This window comes from Lissotriton helveticus (genome assembly GCF_964261635.1).
Source record: "Lissotriton helveticus chromosome 1_1 unlocalized genomic scaffold, aLisHel1.1 SUPER_1_unloc_38, whole genome shotgun sequence".
In the NCBI taxonomy this organism is placed as follows: Eukaryota; Metazoa; Chordata; class Amphibia; order Caudata; family Salamandridae; genus Lissotriton; species Lissotriton helveticus.
In genome coordinates this window covers 882407-905923 of record NW_027611679.1, presented here as the reverse complement: position 1 = coordinate 905923, position 23517 = coordinate 882407, and the positions used below count along the sequence as shown (strand labels likewise).

Here is a 23517-nt window from a genome sequence, read left to right as displayed (position 1 = left end):
GAGAGTATTCTGCTTAATTCAGAGACTCTGTCCCTCACCACCCCTTGTTGTAAATGATACATTTTTCAACATGAACCCACACAGGAGTGTATTCTTGTTGGTTAAGGAACCAATTTGCTCCTTGTTTGCACAAGAATGCCGTTTGGTAGCATCTAAAGTTAGGTAGACCTACACCCCCTTTGTCTTTTGGCAGTTGAAGTTTTTTCAGGGAAATTGTCGGTTTCTTATCCTGCCAAATAAAATTATTAAAGAGTTTATGTACCTTGGAGAGGAAATCCACAATCCCTGGGCCACTATTGGCCCCGGCGACCCCATCCCCCGGGGCCTGGCCTTGTTTTATTTAGTTTTTTGCAGGGAGGGGGTCCCCATGCCCCTGGGTCATTTCTGATCCCGGGGACCCAATCCCCCAGGACCTGGCCTTGTGGTAAAAAATGTTGCCGGTAGGGGGGCAGCGTGGCCTCACTCCCCTGGGCCACCTCTAGGCCCCGGGGACCACATCCCCCAGGGCTGCCCTTCCATTAAAATAAAAAGCAATAAACTAAAGGGGAGGGGGCTTTGTGGTCCCCCTCCCGTGCCATTTCTGACCCCAGGGACTCCATCCCCGGGGGCCGACCCTCCATTCGGGGGGAGCCCCAATGCCCCCACGGTCCCTGCCGGCTCCTTGCCTCCTGCGGGAGCCATAATTGCTTTTGGGCAAGGGGAGCTGCTAACATGCAGCTCCCCTTGCCCAAAAGCAATTCTGCTTTGTTTCTTGGAAGCAGAGTTTGCTATGGCATGGCGGGAGACATTGCAGCTGGCCCTTGGGGGTGATAGTCCCCAGGCCATCAAGTGCTCTAGAATGGGGACTGCGTGGCCCCCCTCCCAACGAGTACAAAGCCCCTAGGAGGTGGTGGTCCCTGGGGCCCATGATGTCACGAATTCATCCACCTGTACTCCTGTTTGTTACTTCCTTGATGCTGCTATTACCCAACTCCCTCTGAACTCCACCAGAGAGTCAAGGATAGGATTCACTTGCCGCCCTGATCGAACCCCGGGGGAGGGGGGAATAGGGACGAGAGAAAAGAGACGACACACTGGATTCTTGTAGACCGACTTGACAATTCAGTCGTGAAGAATGTCTCTCGAGAAAGGCAAAGTGTTACTGGGCTTCAGTTTTCAGCTTGTGTATAATCTGATAAATGTACCCGATTAATCTGAACACCCTAAATCACTTCTTTAGGTCAAACATCTGCTTTGGAACTCTTAATTAGGTATACCTGAATTACCCATGACCTTTTCTCAAAAGGATTCTTGAAACTAAAAGAAAGAATAAACAAAAAAAACACTACAGGTGCACTAATAATCTGTGATTGCTCAAATTATCTCAAGAGTTACTGATTTCCTTTACAATATTTGCTCCGTAATTTCACATTAAATATATATAAATAACAACAATCAAGCTCTCTGTTTCCTTTCAGTCTGCTAATCAGACTCAAGGTATTTACACAAATGTTCGTTTTACTTTAACATTCTTCACTTACTCAATGTCCTTAAAGTCCTTGGATTGTTTCAGGTAGAGTTTCAAAACGTTCTCTTGATTTATAGAAGGTCAAGAGGTCTGCCACAGTTTTCATAAAGTTTAAATTCTTACTGGTATGTGTTCAAGCATGCTAACGCTTTACCATTCAGAGCGAGGTGTTGCTTGGCAACCCTTTGTTGATTCTCTTTTCTTTTCTCTTTTGCAGGAAATCGGAAACCGTGCCGGGAGAGGATTTGGAGCCGGAAATTCAGAAACAGGAAGGAATGTCTGAAATGTGCTCCGGGGAGCAACAACACAGCCGAAGACACTGAGTGAAGACAGGGAAGGAAGCAGGGTGGAGCGCTAAAAAGCTTCGGATGATCTGCCAACAAAGCCCGGAGTCAGGTGAGTGTTTAGGCACGAAACGAAGCATCGGGAACCAAGTGGGTGGGGTTTAAAATGCTTTGGGTCTCAGGTTTTCTCACGTGTGCATGTGAAGGTGATTTGGGCCTTAGATCTTTCCCAAGTAATTCACGTGTACATGCCAAGACCGTTTACACATGCATGAAATGCCTCCTGCCCCCCCAAAGGTCTTCGTATGTGAGAGGGTTTTTCCGGATGCAAGGCATGGAAAGATCTGACCAATCATGGAGTATGTACATGTGTTTCTGTTTCCAGGATCTTTCTGACGCATCATAACCCTTCCAGTCAATTAAATACTGTAATCGACCATGTATACGTTTTGCATCTATAATGCGATTTTCTTCATATGCAATATTGTCTCCAACTACAACAGGTGGAGTAGGGTTGTCTTTTCGTGTGGACTGATGTAATGACTGATATTTTCCTACTTTTCTGGTGTTTCAGCTAATTAGCTATAAAGTAATTACTCATCACAGTCCCTTCCCAGAATGCCTAACAACAAAACACCACATTCAGACTACCTATCTGAAAAAGGAATAACATAAATAACTAAAGATACTATAGATCATAGCTCAGAGGGTATGTATAGCAACGTCCTCCAACGATTCAGAATCAAATATCAAATCAGGTCAGCAATGTCTTCCGACGATCAACGCGCACTTACGCGAGCAACGCACCCTAGTGTGAATCAATATCAAATCAGCAACGTCCTCCGACGAATCAATATCAAATCAGCAACGTCTTCCGACGAATCAAATATCAAATCAAGTCAGCAACGTCTTCCGATGTCAACGCGCACTTACGCGAGCAACGCACCCTGGTGCGAATCAGCAACACCTTCCGGTGAAAATCAGTACATACCTCTTACGCTATGTTGGGTTGGTCTACCAGCAATTTAGGTATTCCTGCTTAGGAGCCGATTTCCCTTCCGTATCTACAATTACTCATTAGAGGGGAACTAGCACATCCCTCTGTAAGCACTTGGTAAAAAAGGGGCCCGACCTTCCTCCACAGAGAATAAGGACAAATTATATATTCTCCCATGTAGTCATCCCTAATCATGAGCAGCGCACCTTCCCATCATCAGTTACCTGTAAGAAGGGAATCACCCATCCTTCTATACGACAGCACCTGGTTAAGAAGAACCCACACTCCCTCTTATTGACAACAAACAAATGGAATTAATGCAAATTGGGGTCTTTTATTACACAATGATGAAAGGAAATAGAAAGAAATGACTTATTAATATACATACGCACATATAGAACCTGAAAATAAAGGAATAATTAGATAAAATTAGTCATACATGGAACACCTCACCATATTATTAGACATCTGCAATCTGAAGACAGGTCCGTCTCTCTTTCCCTCTTCGGTTGGGTCAGGACTCTCTGTTCCACAAACACGACTGCACGTCTGCACCGTGATGCTTCACCAGACCGCCAAAACTACCAGACAATCATCTCACCCTCACTTGGAACCACTTTCACTGATATAGAATGTAGCTCTCTCTCGAAGCTTCTAGAAGAACCCGCCTTCCGTTCTCATGAGATTCCTGTACCTTTCTGTACCTGGCACACAACAGCAGCTGGCCAAGCGTTTGTTATGGCTCCAGCGCGAAGAGAGCTCATTTCTCTGATAAGAACCGGTGCTTGCTGGTTCACTACTAGCGAACAACACATTGAAACTAAAACATTGCCTTTCACCTAAAGAGGCTTAGCAGGATGGTGTCAGAAAAGAACATGGCATCGCTCGAGCATAGGCCTTTAGGCCCGAAAAAGAGCAAAAAGCAGCATATAAGGGGACATAAAGCTGTCAAAGTCTATAGGCAAGCCCTACCAACTAGGTGAAATAAAGGTCGGGAATGGACAAAACCCCATACATGTTCGATTGACAGCAGCATATACTGAGATGGTGGTGGGCAACGGTCATAACCGAGCCAAAAAAGCACCAATACCTCAGTCACTTCAACGGATCATGTGGTTTGAGCAAAGATACATGAAAAACTGGGTGGATGGCATATTCCGAGGGCAAAGTTAATCTCATTGAAACTGGATTCAAAATGTTATTTATGGGAAAGGGGCCAATGAACCTAGGTTTTAGTATCTTGGGGCCTTCAATCTGGATATTTCTGGTTGATAACCAGACGAGATCTCCTACTTTATAGGGTGGTGCTGGTGTTTTGTGTTTATCGACTGATAATTTGACCTTTTTGATTATTTTTGGCTAAACTACGCTTGGCTTGTTCTTGAAATTCCCGCAATTCTGTTAATCTTTCGGTCACAGCAGGCATACATCTGGAAGGATGGCAGGAATAGATCGTGGATGTAAGCCAGTTATAAAAAAGAAAGGGGAACAGCCTAAAGCTGCATGATAGCTATTGTTGTATGAAAACTCTGACCTCATCCCAATGAGCCGATATAATGGAGGTTAGGCACCGTAGACTTTGTTCAAGGTATTGATTAACTTTTTCTGTCTGGCCGTCAGTCTGTGGGTGAAAAGCGGAGGATAATGCTATTTCAATTCCTAAATGTGTGCACAACTGACTCCAGAATTTTGAAACAAATTGAGGGCCCCTGTTGGAAATTATTTTACTGGGAAGGCCATGTAGTTTTCCAATATGGTTTCAGAACACTTCACTAAATTCTGTAGCTGTTGGTAGTTTTTGTAAGGGAATAAAGTGCCCCATTTTAGTCAAAAGATCCACAACTAGTAAAATTGCAGTGAAGTTGTGGGATTTAGGCAAATCTGTGATGAAGTCCAAACTGATGGTATGCCAGGGAAGCAGAGGTATGGGCAATGGTTGTAGAAGACCTTTAGGGGATGAATGGGAGGACTTTTGTCGTGCGCACACTGGGCAGGCTTTTATATATTTTTGGACGTCCTTGGTGTTTATTCCCTGTGTGTTAGCTTCTTTATTTGTCTGAATGCAGAGAACTGTTGTCTGAAGGCCAGTATTAAGGGCTACATAAAATAACTGGACCCTGCTGTAGCGCCTGGAAGCACCTAGATATGGGTGTGTAGGTGTGACCGGAATCACCTAACCCTCTGAAACTTTGTCTCTTTTAAATACCCAAGAAATTATTGGCACACCTTCCTGTACCATGTAGAAGCGATACAAAGCTTACCTTCGAGGGCCCCTTGGAATGACTGAAGGCATGAGTGACATAAGTGTACATTGAATGTGTGAATGAGTGTGCCTTACGGCTGAAAAGAACTGACTATAGTATCAAGCCTCTTGGGAGGACTTTCGATTTGCTTTTATCACAGTTTATCCCTTAAGCCTTATCGCCTGCTTCTGAGGGCATTAACAAACAAGATTAACGCCCTGCAAAGGATGTTAACTGCTGTTAAGTGAAAGAGCCAAAGGCGAGGGAATGCAACGAGGGGACAGACAATTAATAACTGTTAATGCCAGACGGCATGTTAAAAACAAGTTTATATCCTTTCTCCCTCATCATACCACACCCAGATAGGCACACTCTTACTTTCCGGTCGATGTCCATACTTCTCACTCTCACAGGGCCTATAATGCAGACAAATGACAGTATTAGTGGCAGCATTCTAAGCATGCTGATTGGTTGAGCCGATCTCTTCACAGTGATGGCTGAAGAGCACGTGCTGATTGGTTGAGCCGATCTCTTCACAGTGATGACGGAAGAGCACGTGCTGATTGGTTGAGTCGATCTCTTCACAGTGATGACTGAAGAGCACGTGCTGATTGGTTGAGCCGATCTATTCACAGTGATGACTGAAGAGCACGTGCTGATTGGTTGAGCCGATCTCTTCCCAGTGATGGTGATTGCTGAAGAGTGCGTGCACTGTGATCATGCTTCTAAGTGCAGGAGAATCGGGGATAAGTTATCAAGTGAAGTACAGGTGTTATTTCAGCTACGTTTTCATTATATAAAAAGAAAATATAATTATGTAAAAAGAAGTTTTTCAGTAGGCTAGTTTTAGGGACCCCAAAGTTCTTTATTCTGCCCCAGAATCAGGACCTTAGTTTTCTCTCCACTGAGTTTGAGAAAATTGGCCTGCATCCAGTATGCAATTTTACTCAACCCCATCTGGAGAGCAGATGTCTCAGACACCCTCTCCATAGAGAGAGAGAAGACTATCTGGGTGTCGTCAGCATAGGACAACAGGGTCAGCCCGCCTCCTCTGCAATGTCAGCCAGAGGTCTGACACTCATGTTAAATAACAAAGGGCTAAGAATGGAGCCATAGGGTTCCCCGCAGGGAGAGGAATGAGTAACAGAACTGGCCGTTGGGGCGAAGACCTGGAACGTTCAGATGGTGAGAAAAGAGATAAGCCAGTTGAGTGCCGGCCTAGTAACACCAAAAGATCGTAAGGCTTTCACTAACACGGTGTCAGACACCGTGTCGAAAGCTGCTCTCAAATCAAGTAGTATGAGGGCCATCGTGTCTCCAGAATCTTAACGGTGTTGCAGCCTTTCCGAAACTTCAAGAAGGGTAGTTTCAGTTGAAAAGCTGGCTCTAAAGCCCGACTGAAATGAGTGTAAAAAATGTTGTGACTCGACATACTGAGATAGCTGTGAATTAATGTGTCTTTCTGGGATTTTCAAGAAGGCCGGGAGCAATGAAATAAAAAACAAAGACACACAATTGATGGACGGAATGCAGAACAAATCAAAACATTCACCCCCAGTCAAGAGATCTGGGTTAAATCCATAATTCTTTTGCTCACCATGCCACCCCAGTTTAGACTGGGCCATATGCAAGTCAGTCTTGACCCTGTGCCTCATGGGAACAGTCCAGTCCGAACTGCCAAGCCAGGTCCTCCCTGGACCAGAAACAAGCATCCTAGGACCAATTTTGGGCTTTCAACCCCCATCAGCCAGGATAGCTTGATTCCAGTGGAACAGTGAGCCCGGGACCCGCTTCTGGGCATACCTGGCGCACTTAGGGTGAGAAAGCAAAAGACACACAATTTATGGACGTAATGCAGAACGGGACTGTTCCCATTGGGTGCAGGGTCAAGACTGATTTGCATATGGCTGGATCCAAACTGAAATGGGATGGTGAGCAAAAAAAACTATGGATTTAGGCACAGATCGCTGTACTGGGGTGACTATAAGATATTGTTGTGCATTCTGACCATCAATTGTTCTTTTTGGGTCTCGCTGGTAATGCATCCGAAGGATGCATGTGTCCAGCTGGAGACGTATAGTTATCAGTCTGGGGGGAAGGAGGGACAAGAAAGTGGTACGAGCTTTTTTCCTGGATTTGTGTGCGCGAACGCGCACGTTCCGTCCTGCGCCGCGCCGTGCACTTCCCTCCCATCAGCCTAACGTGCATGCATGCACACAGACACACACACGCGCGCACACGCACTTACACAGACACGCAGGCACCCAGACAGGCAACCCCATCCCACAGTCACACACACACACGCATACACACAGACTCCAAGACACATACACTCACGCACGCTCACACACATACACAGCCCGCCGCCGCACGCGCGCACGCACACACATGCCCCCCGCCCTCGCAGCCCAGCAAGAAGGCGAAGCCCCACTCACCGGCTTCCTTGGTGCAGCGGCTCTCACCTGCAGCAGGACTCTTCCTCCCTTCTTCGGCACCGGGGCGCAGGGTAGGCTCCTGCCTTCTCCGGTGCTCCAAACAATCGCGGCTCTTCCGTGGGAGGCGGGGTAGGCTCCCGCCCTCCTACTTCCTGTTTCCAGTTGTCCCGGCCGGCCTGCCTGACTTCCTGGTCGCAGGCCGGCGGCGCAAGCTCTGGACAGACTGCAGCACGCGCTCTGGCGAAGATTTCCCTGCCCTCTCCGTTGTTGTATGGTAAGAGAAAACTCCAACGAATGCTTCACTTGGCTCCCTAATGCTTCTAAGCACTGTTCTGTTTTTGTGAAATACATTGTCTGGAAGGACGTTGTCTTTCCTCACAGAATCAATCTGTGCAACCATTCAACAACAACTGGTTCAAATATACGCTATCAATGTTTCAAGCTTTATTGCAAATGTCACAAAAAGATGTTAATATTTCACTTCTGTTCTTGGATTTTCGTCACAATAAAATACACTGAACATAATTTCACAAAAGTTCTTTAGAAAAGTTTAAGCTATTTCCATTATAAATTACAATAACTTTTATTTAAGTATTAGTTATTTAAAAAAATTAAAAACCATTGTTATTTGTAATATCAATACATGTAAGTCATGTAAATACAAAACATATTGCATTACAAATGCTATAGGTATCACATTTGCGAAAGTTATAACTATTGGCATTGTAAATGACAAAGCTATTAATTTAGCTATTTAAAAAAAAAAAAACATAAATAAAAACTTTGCCATTTACAATACCAATAGCTCAAACTTTCCTAATGCGAGACCTATTGCATTGCAAATGCTTGTTGCATTTGTCACCCCAAGTGGGACGGGTATTCCCAGACGTGGGTCCCGTGCTCTTCATGCCACTGAAGTCAAGCTATCCTGGCTGATGAGGGTTGAAAGCCTGAAACCGGTCATAGGATGCTTGTTTCCAGTCCAGGGAGGACCTGGCCTGGCAGCTAGACTGTTCCCATTGGGTGCAGGGTCAAGACTGATTTCCATATGGCTGGGTCCAAACTGGAATGGGATAGTGAGGAAAAAAACGATGGATTTAGGCCCAGATCGCTCTACTGGGGTGAATGTATGACATTGTTCTGCATACTGTCCATCCATTGTTCTTTTTGCAAGGAGCAATGAAATAGGCCGGTAGTTAGCCCTCTTCAGAAGAAGAAGCACCATTGCGTGTTTCCACTCTGGGGAACCATTGCCTCCTGTAAGGAGGCATTCAAGAGTTCCATGATTATTGTGAGTGAAAGCGACTCAAGCTGCTGGAGCACCGAGATCGGAAGAGGGTCACAGGGTGAGCCAGATTTAATACTGAATATGAGTCATATAAGGGAGTTCATATCTAATGGAGACCACGTTTCCAGTTTATTAGTGGATTCAGGGATCCTGTTGTCTCTGTGAGAGATGGTTCTGGCTACTTGAGGGGATGTAGGTGCTTGCTGAAGAGGGGTACCTGGGTTTATGCCCTTCATTTCAGAGTGTATTTTCTCTACTTCTTGGAGGAAGAATCTGGCCACGTCTTCACATTGTAAACCATTCAAGGAAGGGGGAGTAGATTGAATTTCAGATCCAGAAAGTTCTTTGACCATTGTAAATAATGTCTTGGAACAATTCAGCGCACTAAAGATGGTCGAGGAGACATATTCAGCACGAGCTGACTTACAGAGTGTGGTATTCTCTTTTTGCCATTTTGTATGCAAGTTTGTTGTCGGGCGCATAGTTCCTCCTTCAGCGTCCTTCCAAAGCTTTGCATGTGATTTTCTCTGTTTTTAAATTCTCGGTGAACCAAGGGGCAAGGCGGCGGTGGTTGTTCACCTTCTTAATAGAGGGTGGAAGACAGGTATCAATGGCATGTAAAAGCCACTTTTGGACGACACCCGAAAGAGTGACAGACATTTGTTTTGTGATAGGAGCAGTGGAAGACAGAATCTTATTGAGAGCTTCAATGTCAAGTTCCCCAGTTCATAGTTGGTTTCCTGATGCTAGGTGCGGCTACAGGTGAGTTCACTGAGATCTCGAAACCAAGCCAATCGCAAAGTGATCAGACCAACATAAGGGAAGAGCTGATGGGCTTTGAATGTTGGATAAACTGGAGAAAATAGGGTCGAGTAGGTGGCCTTAATGAATGGGACCGGAGTTGCAAAGTGCAATATTCAATGCTGCCAGATAAAAGTAGCGCTATTAGTACATGCAGAGTCATCCAAGCCTAAGTTAAGGTCGCCCAAGATGGAGAAGTCAGTGGCATTTAAGAGAAAAGGGGTTATTAGGTCAGGAAAGGATGAAGCTCATGGACCGGATGGCCCGGGGGGACGATAAACTAGTATGCCTGAGAAGGTGAACTTAGGGGTCAGGGCAAGCTTAAATAAAGCTGCCTCACAGCTCGTAAATGGCAGGTCTTCAAATTTGCACATGTAGGACTTTTTATAAATTATAGCAATGCCACCACCTGTCTTGGAGTCCCTGCCTTTCCTGACTATAGCATAGTTAAACAGTAAAGCTGCAGCTACATCAGGGCCAGAGCTCATGTGCAGCCATGTTTCAGTAAGAAACATTGTGTAAAATAAATAGTAACTAGTAAATCCAGTATTTGTAAACCGCACAGCTACCTGGAGGCATCCCGGCGCTGGGGGCCATTGGGAAGATTAAGCGAGCTGCACGCATCCGATCTGGGGCCATTGAGTAGGGGTTAGGCAGGACGCTTGCAGCGACTAGAGCGCTTCCCAGAGGGAGAGTGTGGCCGAACAAAATGGCCAACCCGGCCAGGAACAGCTCCTCAAAGTACAAGTGCAGGAAAAAAATGAGTATAACACACTCGAAAAAGCAGAAAAATAATGCAACAGCAAGCAACGAAACTATAAGCATCCCTAAACCTAGAAAAGTAGAAAATGGTTTTGGCAGCCACCAAACATGACTTCCCCGTCTCCCTCCAGGAATTGTGGTAACAGATCTATAGCCCTTTCGCTCAGTCACTCGTGCTTTCTCTCAAAGAAATATATAAGGAATACACAGCGGACCTTGCAGGCAAATGAAAATAGAGCATTAGTACTTCTTAATACTTTTAAAGACAAAAACTTGGCTGCTTCTGTTTTTATTGTATATACCATCTTTATGTTTTTTTTATAGACTGTGCTGTATCTTTTTGATATCCCGGTCTGCAGGAGGACTTCCCCGATTGAGCAGAGTAAGTCTTTCAAGCCCCACATCCAGAGCTGTAGGGGCAAATTAGCAGACTAGTTGTTTGGAACCTGACTATTTTATTTAGCGACTTATGTGTAGTCATCACAAACATTTCTCCTGCTTGGGGATTTTAATTATGGTGTAGAAGATTTTTTAGATATGGAAGTAGCAAAACTATTATCAGACTTAAAGACTTGAGGACTGCAACAAAAGATTACAGGCTCTACTCACTCGGCGCGCCACAATATTGGACTTAATCTTCACCACGTCTACTGCACTGACTTGTGAAGCCCATGCCTTTGACGTGGACTGACCACTCAGTACTCTTCTTTCAAATACCTAAAGCTGGGTTGCCTGAGAAACAAGACCTGAGCAAAAGAGTCTCTCGACAATGGCAGCGCATTACTCCTATCGCTGAAAAATTGAATTTCTCTGTAACCTCAAAGGAACACGACATAAACCACACCTTAGCGGACTGGTGTAAGGCTTTAAATTTTGCCTTTGATAACATTGCTCCTTTTAGAACGCATTCTAATAATAAACAAAGGACTGGCGCCCTTTGGTATCCTACAGAGCTGAGCCCGGAAAAGTCACTATGTAAAAATCTAGAGTGGCATTTAACTACCAACCCTTGTGACAGAGACCAGACACCTTTATTGCGCTCTTTTTTTAGGTGCTGGATTGTTGGCTACTGTGAGGCATTTCTGTTCCTTAACGCTGAGTCCTATAACTAATGTCAATCGACTGGGAGATGCGTCTGGTTAACTGAATAAAGTCCAGAAGGTCTTGGGTTCTTTTTGTTAAAAGGTAAGGATGTTTTATGGGATACAGCCATGGATTGTTGTATGCAGGCTGCATTTTATGTACTGCCTTGGTATGCAGAGTATAAAGCTGACATTGCTAAAACTAATCCCCATCCTGGAATAAAAGAAGACACGCCTAAAAATAGCTTATCCTAAAAACCCACCTTCCAAAAACAAGATACCAAACAAAAGGAGAATCTTAGGAGCTTCAGGTGATGTCCCTAGTGTCTGATTACTGGTGTTTGTTTACGTTTACAGGAGTCCAGAGGTTACATAGCAAACCTTGTCTATGCATGCCGTGTATTTTTCATTCATTATTGTAGTGTTTATGTAATCCGCTCATTGCGTGCCAGAAGGGAAATGTATTTGGCTACAGTTGTTTATATAGCTCCAGACTAGATCAGGTCTGTGTCTCCTGCTCCACAGCTTGTACCCGTAAAAGTGCATCAATGTCTCCTTCCCTTGGGAGCAAATCCACTTGTATTCCAGGTTAAGCATATTAAATTCTCATAGAATCACTTTCAAAATCCACTGTTCCCCAAGTAAAAATTCAAATTCAGTATGCCCCAATTCATTTTGGGGGTTCTCCCTTCATCAGGGGGCGCTCGTGAGGAATCTATGTTGTATGTTGTGTGCGGAAAATAGTGACATACGAATTAACTTGCAATGCAATCTAATCCTACAGATACATAAATTAATAGTTTACTGCATGTCGTGGTAGGGCCTAACCGCAAGTCTGCGTTTGTGTTATACCAGGGTCTTCACCTTTTTGATAGTGAGAGCTACTTCTGATCGAGGAGAATCATCCTGAGCTACTGCCTTTATCACGTGGCTTAGCTAAGGGTAGATGAATGCCAAGCAACTTAATTGCTGCCCTAGAGCGCTAAGTCCTGCTGCAGTGAGCACATAGCATTTGTAGCACTGGGTAAGGTGCCCCTGTAGGGCCCCTACGCCTTTGTAGCACTGTTAGGTTTACCTGCGGGACCCCAAGCATTTATAGTACTGGTAGGAATGGTGTATCTGTGGGGTCCACAGGGACCCGTTTTGTTCATTTTATTCTTATTAACTAATCACATCTGAGAGGTGAGTGTTTCACTGAGGGTTGTGGCCTCTTTCTCATGCAATACATGGGATGGCATTGTTCTCTCTAGGTGAGTGTGAAGACAGAAGACTTCTATTATCTGGTGAGTTGCCCTCCTGTTCATTGGCTCCTGTCCAGATCCTGGCCCTGCTTTAACAATTCAAGATTAATGTTCGGTAGTGGCAGTCGCAGTATAAGGGCTGTGAGCAAGACCTGCTGTATAGTTTTCGCTGTCCTAGGAAATATACCTGCGCTGATTGCAGTGTCCGATTTATTAAAAATTGCACAAAGAGTGCCCCTTAGAGGGGTCCCGTAAAATCTACCACTCCTTAGTGTGGTCACCGACTGGCCAGAGCCAGCCTGCTACCACCAGAGTGTGTTCTGTCTTCATGGGGAGAGTGCCTGTGTACTTCGAGGTCGATAACGATGCCTTTCCTGGGTGGAGGTGTTCACACCTCCCCCTGGTCAGGAAGAGCTATCTGTGGCAAGGATTTTCAAAGGCCTTGCTGCCTTTGTAATGCGACCCCAGCCTCTCCTGTTAGAGGGAGCAAGCGATCTTCCTGGCCTCACCCCCTTTTAGGTGCAAGGATAGGTGGGAAACCTTAGATAGAACAGGAGGTGTGCCCCCGCCCCCTCTGTTGACTCCATCCCTCAGGTGCTGGAGGCGAGGTGATGTACACTTTGTAGTGCCCACCATCTTGAAGATGATGGGACTTATCCAATCAGGGCTAGGACTATGTCCCCTTCCCACAGGAGGTGGGCATGATAGAGGGTGTAGACACCCCAGGAAAGGGGCCCATTAGCCTCTACCTGTTACTGCCTTGTAACACCCTTAAATAAAGATTTTAGATGGCATCCCCAGACCCTGAATTTCAGTTCTTGGCGACCTAAGGGCACTGCAGCCTTCTCTGCTGGTGAGGATCTGTAGAGAACTATTGTCTTGGTCCCAGTCCTACTGGCCTGTCTGCATCCCTGGAGGATCCAGAACCAAAAGGCAAGTCGTCTTGCAGCCCAGCGACCTCCAGAACCTTGGGAGGACTACCTGCCTTCGATAAAGGGCAATCTAGTTTTATGTAGTGTGATCTGGCCAGGGAGTGTCAGGACAAGCCAAGCTATGTTACTCACTCTATATTTGCAGACTTTGTGTTTTTGGTCTAATCACTCTCACTAATGTGCACCGTATTTTCAGTGTCAACACCATCGATTGAGCACTTGTTCAATAAAAAGAGATTTACAAAGTACCTGTGTCTTGGCAAGATAAGCAGTCTTCTGGTCATTTATTCAATCGAGTCTGTTGTTGAACTCTGAGTTCAAGCTGCACTTTAATGTAAACAGGGTCATTGATTTGGCAGTATCAGTATCTGTAGTTAAATTAGACAAAAATTAGTTCTAATTGCCAACTCCCTGACACCCTGAATGGCCTCAACCCAATCGCCATCGCCAAGCGTGCCTGTATCTCTCTCCCACACAGCTCTCCGCGTCCACAAGGCATCCAGAGAATTGTAAATCAACTTCCTATAGATGGTTGAGATTGCTTTTTCGGTCAGGAGATCAATTAGTAGCTGATCCTCCAGTAGGGATGCATCAGGCAAGTGCCCCCCTTCCCGGATGTGACTTTGCAGAGCGTGGCCACCTGCAAATGCCAGAACTGTTTTTAGTCACCTAATTTATACTTTTGTTGTAGGATCGTGAAGGACACACGCGCCTGTCCCCCCACACATCGCCTGGCCGCTCTAAGCTAATCAATCCCCATTTTGTGAAGCCCTGCAATACTCCAGCGGCACCTAAGAGATCACCACCATACAGTGGAATAATTTCAGTCAGCTTACCTTCCCAACCTAAATACCTGGTAGCCTCTTTCCACACCTTTACCAATGTTTGAGTATGAGTAGGCAGGGTGCACTCATACTTTCTTCGATACAGCACCGGGGTGTGATAACCTCTCTTGTCCATGGCCAATCTATCTACCCGGTAAGCAGGATCCTCACAGTCCGCAAAAACCCAGTTGTTGACTGCCACCAGCTGCGTGACCCAGTAATACTTGTGAATGCTCCGGACCGCCAGTCCACCTTAATAAACTCCCCTCTGCAACTTACTCAGCGTGACGTGCCACCATCCCACAACAGGAGCCGAAGTTCTCAGACTATCTTTTGAAAAAAATGTCTGGTGGGATCTTAAAGGACATTTTTTGCACAATGTACAGGACCCTGAAGGGTCATCACTTTAAATAGGGCCACCCAGCCCAGTAAGGAGAGCGGGAGCGCCCGCAAGTGTGCGGCATCCCAGCAAAGCTGGTCTAATTTCGGGAGTATGTTCCTGCCTGTGCTCTCTTGTAATGAACACAACCAAATATTTAAAGCCATGTAGTGCCTCCCTAACTGTGCACCTAGAGTGCAGCCGCAGGGTCCCTGCCACCAGCAGGAATATTAAGGACTTCTTCTAGTTGATATTATCTCCTGAAAAATCTCCAAGTATGTGAAAAATGTGTAGGATTCGTTCACTCGAGAAGGCTGGCTATGTGTCATATAACAAAACGCCTGAGTAGACGGAGATTCTCACATCCCACTCCTAATCAACTGGAATACCCCATATGAGAGGTCCTGGTGAACCCAAACATGTGTGAAGAGCATAGAAGACATGGAACATCCCTGTCGGACGGCAAAGACTCATGAGACTGTATTATTGACGCGCATGCGCGCTAGAGGTGCCACATACAAGAGCTTAACAGCAGCGCCACTGGTTCAGCAAAGGAATCCCCTATTGCATGTGGTACTCCATTAAGGTGTCGGAGATTTAAGCACGTTCCCTGGTGTGGCCTAACGCCCGATTGATCAGGATGATCCACTGTTGCAATTACTGTCTGCAGGCAGATCGCCAGGGCCTACGCAAGGACCTTAGTCTCAAAATTAAGCAGGGAGATAGGCCTATAAGACCCACACTCAGTTGCTGGTTCGTCCTTTTTTGGGATGACCACCACCTTAGATGCTCTTTGGTCCTCCGGGAGACACCCTTATTTTCAGGCAGTCTGAAACCTCCTCTGGAGGCATTCCCTGATTTTATCCATCATGCTTTTATATAATTCTAACGGGAGCTCATTGGACCCCGTCACTTGCCCTGTTTGCAAGGTTCCTATTGACTTATTTATTTAGTCTACTGTCAGGTCTTGGTCTAGTGCGTCTCGGTCCTCACTCGTTAGCATTGGCAGGGTCAGGTCTTTCAGGAAGTCTCTCCCAGTATTTCCTTCCCCTTGTTGTCAGAGTCCTCAAGGATCCAGTTCCGTCCTTTGTCTTGTCTCTCTAACCATGCAAGCAACTCATTGGCTTTATCACCAACATCATGGAGACAATTCTGGGTAGCCAGCGCATGAGTGCTGTGGTAAATTAATTCAATATTACCTCATCTCAGAATTTCTATACTTAATAATCATAATTTCAGTCAAAGCAAAGAGAGTAGTCCGTGGTGCTCGAGTACAAAAAAGGGTCCAGTAACTCGAGTTAAGGGGAGAGCTCCAGCACCAAGCGGGTACAGGAGAGGTCTGCAGCTTTATTCACACATCAGAATATTTATACAGTTTTCAGTCAATAGGCAAAAGAAGAAAAGAGAAGTGACAAGAAAAAGGGAAGTGACAAGCAGTAATTTCCAACAGATGTATCAAGGTAGGGGCGTGTCTTGTGTCTCGTGAGAGGGCATGCGATGTGTGGAAATGTGTTCTCTTTCAGTTGAAGGCCCTTCCTCATTCGGGGGTTTATCTCTGGCTTAGAGTCAAGAACAGGAACCATCTTGTGTAAAACAGGAGCTATCTTGCTGGTTCAGGGAATTGGCTGGACCACAAGAGTCAAAAAGAGGAACTATCTTGTATAAAACAGAGACCATCTGCTCCCTGGCTTGCAGTAAAGAACAGGAACTATTTCTTAAAACAGGGAACTGTCTGCTGGTTCTGGGAATTGGCAGAACCACAGAAATGTGTGGTCAATGAACGGGGGTGCTAGAGGCAAGGTGTCCTGCTTGTGGGTCTGAAGACAAAATGGATGTCACACACAAAATGGGTGCTTGTCTGAATGAGAAAAATGGCTGTCAGGCAGAAACAGGGAAATGATGGGGCACAATTGTCAATTGTATTTCCACATTTCCTCCTTGCCCCAGAGTGTACCTACATTATATCTCAATTTGCATGAGATCATCTATACATTCTTGTAGCATAATTCTTTCCCTTTCTCTCTGCTGGACAAGTGGTTTAGGAATGCAGTTTGCAGCGCATAGATCGCACAGGGCAGGACCACATTGGATGCAAAGGCAGCATCCAGTTATTATCAGGAATATTATACCTGCTGCTGACAGCAGTTGCCATCCCCAGGACGATATTACCTTCCAGAACCAATCAGACCACGTCCAAGTGCCAGGTTCTTGATGTAAACTTACGGCTATCTTGTGTAATTTTGTTATGGCTGTGTATACAGATGGGGAATTATCAGGAATAAATATACAGCAGCTAGAACCTATAATTTTACAGGCTCCGCCTCTGTCAGCCAGGATGATGTCAAGGACAAGGCGATTTTGGAGAGTAACCAATCGTATGGCGGACTGCTCCTGGGTTAAGCTCCCCAGGGCAGACACCGTCTGGTTTACAACAGCCGTCTGGTTTACAACAGCGTATAGGCTTGCTGTTCTGTACAGGGCCAACAAAGAAGAAAAACCCTTTGTTAAAATCTGTATACTGTTCCCATGAGGTTTCTGTTTGGTCAACCTAGGAGGTATCGATCGTTCTTTTATGTCTGACATGGGGCACTAGGAGGTCTCGGTGGTAAGTGGATTGGCCACAAAGACAGGGGGTAACAGGAATGCTATATAGCAAGTTCCCCCCCAGTTCAAGGGCAGCTACACATAGGCCGTTTGGCCACAGACGAAATAAGTATGGCGAGATGCTAGAAATGAGGACTTTCCTCTGTCTTCAAAGCTTATAGTGGTATGACAGTCACTGTGTCCTAATGGAACAGAGCCATTTTTCTGGATGCACAGGTGTCCTTTTACTGGTGAGACTGAGATGGAAGGGGGACCAGCATTCTTTTTAGGTTTGATATTAAACATCTTGTAGGACATGGTCATGTTCCCTTGCTGTATTCTTCACTTTCTAGGACTGTACCTGTCGCCTGAGGATTTCCATCCTCATTTGGGTAACAGGCAGCATTAAGTACCTTGTTTAAGTCCCCCCAAGGCCACCCATTCTTGCATGAATTATTTCCGTCAGGGCAGGAGGTGGGGGTAGTATCGTCAGCTGTTATTAGGGCGAACCAGGCTTCACAAGTCCCATTATAGGAAAATGGAAAGGGGAAAAGAGGCATCCCTCCCTTTGTCTGATGAGGTGGGAGGCGGCCACATATCCAGCAATTTGTGCTATTGCTGGCCTGATTAGTGTAGTGTAACATCTGTATAAAGGTATTGTTTTGCAAGGCTAGTCTATGGGCTTGTTCATGAGGGGGTAGGTCATGATATGTGTGTTCCTGAGTGCTGTTGGGTGCATGAGAGGTGTGTGGTGTTGGAGGAAAAACAGTGTGGAGGATCCAACCAAGACACGTCATAATGGTTATGAAGAAAAACAATATCATTAAACATATGATAGAACCACTACGCAATTTCTTAAAGTTCTTGTTTCTGCGTTTCATTCTATCTTTTTCCCACATAGTCAAGGTGTTTAAATCCATCCCCATGCTCCAACCGCTTCACCACTGGACCTGCGCCCAGTGGACTTAATTAGCCAGAGTCCGGATGGCAGACCTCAACTTTGATTTATATTCTTGTTGTGGGGTCAGTTCCAAGGGCACAAAAGATTGTTCTGTTACAATGTCACTAGGGTTGGCAGTGTCGCCGACAACAGTGTCTCTTTGTCCAAAATATTTCCGGCAGTGGCTCGCGTGTAGCCAGCCCTTCCTGCCTTCGACCTTCACCGCCGTCCGCGTGGTTAGGAGCGCGAGCTTCGGAGTCTTCCACCTGGGCTGAAGAGGACTGGTCCTGTCGAAGTTTCTTATCATCACCCAGTCGCCGGGTCGGATGGTGTGTTCTCCAGGGGCGGTTTTGTCAGGGAAGGCTGCAACGACCTGTGAACGACAAGATTGGAGTGCAGACATCAAGGAAGCCAGGTAATCAGTCAATATTCTGCTGTCTACATCAGTAATTCTTTTAGGCATTGGCGTACCCCACATATGTGGTGGTCTGCCAAAGACCACCTCATACGGAGCTAGACCAGTTCTGGAATGTGCTACCATACGCATGTAGAAGAGGGCAACCGGTAAGGCTACCATCCAGTCCACGCCTTTGTCTGTACATATCTTGGCTAATTTTGTCTTCAAAGTCTGGTTGTGTCTCTCTACTAGACCTGCTGCTTGAGGATGTCTTATACAGTGAAATTTCCAAGTGTACCCTAACAGAAGAGACACTTGCTTCATGAGTTCAGAGGAGAAGGGCTGGCCGTTGTCTGAGTAGATGACGTGGGGCAACCCATATCTCGGGAAATATTCTCTTACTAGTTGCTTAGCAGTTGTCGTTGCAGTGTAATCTGGGACGGGATAGGCTTCTGTCCATCTGGTCAGAGCACATACTACAACTAGCACATACTTGTGACCTCTACATCTCGCCATCTGGATATAGTCCATTTGGAGAACTTCAAATGGATGGTCAGGGTGTTGGAATCCACCCTGCTCCACCTTTGTGCCTTTACCTGGGTTGAACTGATTACAAATCATGCACGTTTTAACTTTTTGTTTGGCTGCAGCTCTCAAATGTTTGTTGTGCCATATGTTCTGTATGCTGTCTAACATTGCTTTTTCTCCCAGATGCGCTGGTCCATGTATGGTGTTTATTATAACCTGTACCATAGCATCCGGCAGAAACCATACTGCTTTTTCAGGTGTCATCCAACCCTGATCTGTAAGGACCCCTCCTTTTTCCTTCCATTCTAGCAGTTCCTGTGGTGTGGTGTGACTTTGGACACCCTGGATGTCAGAAAAGGGGTCTCGTATTGCGTATTGGCGGTGTAGTATATTCAATTCTGTGTTTGCTGCTAATTTGGCTGCACTGTCTGCGGAATCATTTCCTTTTGATATTTCATCGGTTCCTTTTGTGTGCGCTTTACACTTTAATACTGCAACTTTCGCTGGTAACTGACTGGCCTACAAGAGGGCAGTGATGAGTGTAGCATGCTGTATTTTAGACCCGTGTGATGTGAGGAATCCTCTCTCTTTCCATAATGTGCCGAAGTTGTGTACAACCCCGAAAGCGTACTGTGAATCAGTGTAAATGTTAACTGATTTTCCTTTTGCTAAGTGACATGCTCGTGTTAGTGCTATGAGTTCGGCTGCTTGTGCCGACAGTATCTCTATCTTGTGTGCTTCCAAAGTGTTTGTACCATTTGTGACGGCATAGGTTCCTGCTAGTTCTCCAGTGGGGGTCTCATGCAAGAACCATCAACAAAAAGTGTAATTTCTGCCTTAGAAAGGGGAGTACCTTGTAAATCTGGTCTGGGCTTGGTCACTAAATCAATTATGTCAATACAATCGTGAAGTTGTTCAGTAGGAGAGGTCAGTGGCAACAGTGTTGCTGGGTTTAAAATGTTGCATCGTCTAATCTCAATATGTGGCTGAAAAAGCGTCATCTCATATCCGGTGAGTCTGGCTATTGTCAGATGCTGTGTTTGCGTTCTGTTTAGCAGAAGTTCTACAGCGTGTGGGACCTGGACTATCAGAGGAGGTCCCAATACAATAGCATCGCTTTGTCTAATAGCTTGTGCAGTAGCTGCTAATGATTGGAGACATGCAGGTAATGCTTGTGCTACTGGATTTAATGTACTTGAAAAATAACCACATGGTCTATGTCTGTCTGCTTGAAGTTGGGTCAGGACTGATAGTGCTGTACCTGAGTTTTCTGTTACAAACAAGGTAAAATCTTTGGTGTAATCAGGTGTTGCTAACACTGGGGCTTGACACATAGCCTTTTTAAGAGACTGAAAAGCTTGCGTGTGTTCATCTGTCCAGGGTAATTGTGGAGTAGCGCCAGCCTAGAGTGTTGTCAGCTGCACTAATGGTTTAGAAATGAGTGCAAACTGTGGGATCCACTGTCTACAATATGAGGTGAGACCAACAAAAGCTCGAACTTGTTTCTGTGTTGTTTTTTGTGGTATTTGTTGTTTGAGCTGGATGCGTTCCTTTGTAAGCTGCCTTCCCTCCTTTGACAGCAAGTGCCCTAAGTATGCCACTTGCTGTAAACAAAATTGGAGCTTACCAGGGGAAACTTTATGGCCATTTGCAGCTAGGAATTCTAGTACTAGTAGTGATGCTTCAGCACATGCTGCGTCAGATCTGGCCGTAATGAGGATATCATCAACATATTGTAGTATGGCTGTATCCGTGGGCATTTGAATAGTATCCAATTGTCTTTTCAGCGCTTGGCTATATACACTTGGACTTTCAGTGAAACCTTGAGGAGCTCTTGCGAATTGGAAACTTCGTCCTTGTAAGGAGAAGCCGAAAAGGTATTGACTGTCTGGGTGAATTGGTATACTGAAGAATGCGTTTTTTAAGTCAATGACAGAAAAATGCGTTGCTTCTGCATCTATGGCTGTGAGTAAAGTGGAGAAGTCTGGGACCACAGGGTGCTGTTGAATGACACATTTATTGAAGTCTCTCAAATCCACCACTAGTCTGTAGACAGGTGGTGTTCCTGGTTCCACTTTTTTATGAACTGGTAAAACAGGGGAATTGCAAATGTTTGAAGTTGTTTCTTTAATCACACCTGACTGTATTAGGTCCTGAATAATTAACATTAATGCTTGTTCAGCTTGAGGTGGAATTTTGTATTGCCTTATACGTGGTAGTTGGGCTCCCTCTTTCAGTGTAACCTTGTGAGGTGTTATTTCCATACATCCTACTGTGGTGGAATCAGTGGCCCAAAGGGTGTGTGGTAAATCTTTCATACGCTCGTCTAATTCTCTACTTGTGTAGTGGCCCTTAAAATCTCGTAGAAATAGTCTGACATCTTTAGGTGAGCAAACAATAACAGCTCCTAATTCTTTCAATGTTTTTATACCAAGCAAATTTTCTGGACATGATTTTGTCAATATAAGATCTGTAGTTGTCGTGAGGGGACCAACCTGCAAGGGCAGTGGTTTTGACGTGGCGTTTGTCACAGGTTGTCCGGAGAAACCCAGAGAAATACTTTTTGAACCCGAGAGAGGAGCCTCTGGGACCTCTTGATGGCTTATTGTTGTTTTACTGGCCCCAGTGTCTAGTAGAAACTTTCTATCCTCCCCAAGAAGTCGGACCTCTATAAATGGGTCTTTCTGATCTACTGGGATGGGGATTAGGGGCAGTTTGTCATCTTCTCTCCCTGGGCAACATCATGAAAAATCTGGGTAGTATTCAGTGTAGTCGCTGTCTATAATGTTCATTTGGACCATTTGTGTTGTCGGTGGAACTGAAGGTGTTGAACTGCCTTGGGAAACATTCTGTTTTGGCTGATATGGACGAGGCTGTGTCTTACCAGTAGCCAAATTGTGCTTTAAGACAGGGCAGTCTTTAACGAAGTGTCCCGTCTTTTTGCAATAATTACAAGTGCTCTTCACGTTTGTCTGGCTACCTGGTGTCTGTTGGCGCTGGGGTGCAGTTTGGGCTACTAATGCTTTCATCTTGGTGTCTTTCATGAGTTTCTTATCATTTTCTTCTTCATCCCTAATGCGATTTTGGTGATATTGTAGCATTTGTAACACCTGTGGTGGTGTATGTGCTTGCCAGGTACTTTCTACTTTTAGTACTCTTTCCTTAATAGCTGGCAAGGCGTTGTCTACTAATTTGGAAACCAACAGATGCGGGTAACCTTCGCTTGTCGGCGTAAGGCCGCTATTTACCGCAAAACATTTTTCAAGTCTGGTGTAATAATCTCCTATGTCTTCACCATGTTTCTGTTTGCAGGAGGAAATGGTATCCCAGTCCTCCTTTTTTACTGTCAGTAACTGTGGTAGCACCTTCAAAATAGTGCCAGGAAGTGCTTTTAGTCTGTCTCCTATACCTTGACCTGCTACTCTAGTATTTTCGTCATTCTGAAGTTCGGTCCATCTAATGTGTTCACCTGCTACTTCCCAATCTTTTTCTCTTAGTTTGTCATATATACCCGATGGCAACAATAATTTCAGAATTGCTGTGATATCAAAAAGAGTATATGTTCCCATCATTAATACATCTCCTAATTCTTTAAAGAATCCAGCAGGATCTTTTGAGTGGGAGGGAACCATCTCTTTTATCCTTAGTAACTCAAGTTTTGTCAAGGGTACATAAATAAAAACGCGTTGTAGCGAGCCATTCGTGTCAGCTCTGGGGTGGACCTCTCTCATGGGGAACTGGCGTGTTTGAGGAAGTCTATTAATTGGTCCACAAGTATTATTGAAAGATTTATATTCAGTCGTTTTCTGGTATATCTGTCTAAAATCTATAAATGTATTGAGAAAAACTGAACTATTGTGGAGGAACATGTTATAAGCGAAGTCAGACAGAAAATCTTCGAGTCTTGGATCATGTTTAAAATGAGTGTCATTGAGTGTGATGAGATGTACCATGTAGAGACTTGCTAATCTTTGATGTGAGCGTGGTAATGCTAGAAAAAGTTGGGCTATGAGATCATTGTCTTATATCTTATATTGAGAGACCCATAGGGTCGCAGTTCTGGCTATTTCCTCCTCCTCCGGTGTAAGCGGAGGTTCCTGGTCTAACCAGTACTCTAATGCATTGGATGTATTTTCAAATAACTCATCTGGAGATGACCGTTCAGAGTGACCTTGGAGGAATGTAGGCGGGGGTGTTCGTGAATTAGGGGCGGAAGAACGAACGGGTAGGACTTTTTCAGGAGGTTCAGTAATTTCCTCCTCAAGTTTCTTATTCTCTTCATTTGTTTGCAAGT

General features: G+C 45.2%; 1 protein-coding gene and 1 pseudogene across 2 annotated transcripts in view; one reads left to right on the top strand and one right to left on the bottom strand.

Moving 5' to 3' along the window:
* Positions 1-23517, bottom strand: part of LOC144805981 (uncharacterized) — a 955295-nt gene that overhangs the window by 131279 nt on the left and 800499 nt on the right.
* The window catches only part of LOC144805985 (uncharacterized), a 44739-nt pseudogene that overhangs the window by 13015 nt on the left and 8207 nt on the right, over positions 1-23517 (top strand). The window contains exon 3 of the transcript XR_013605647.1: positions 1725-1903. The product of XR_013605647.1 is annotated as an uncharacterized LOC144805985 (transcript). The remainder of the gene's footprint in view (positions 1-1724; positions 1904-23517) is intronic.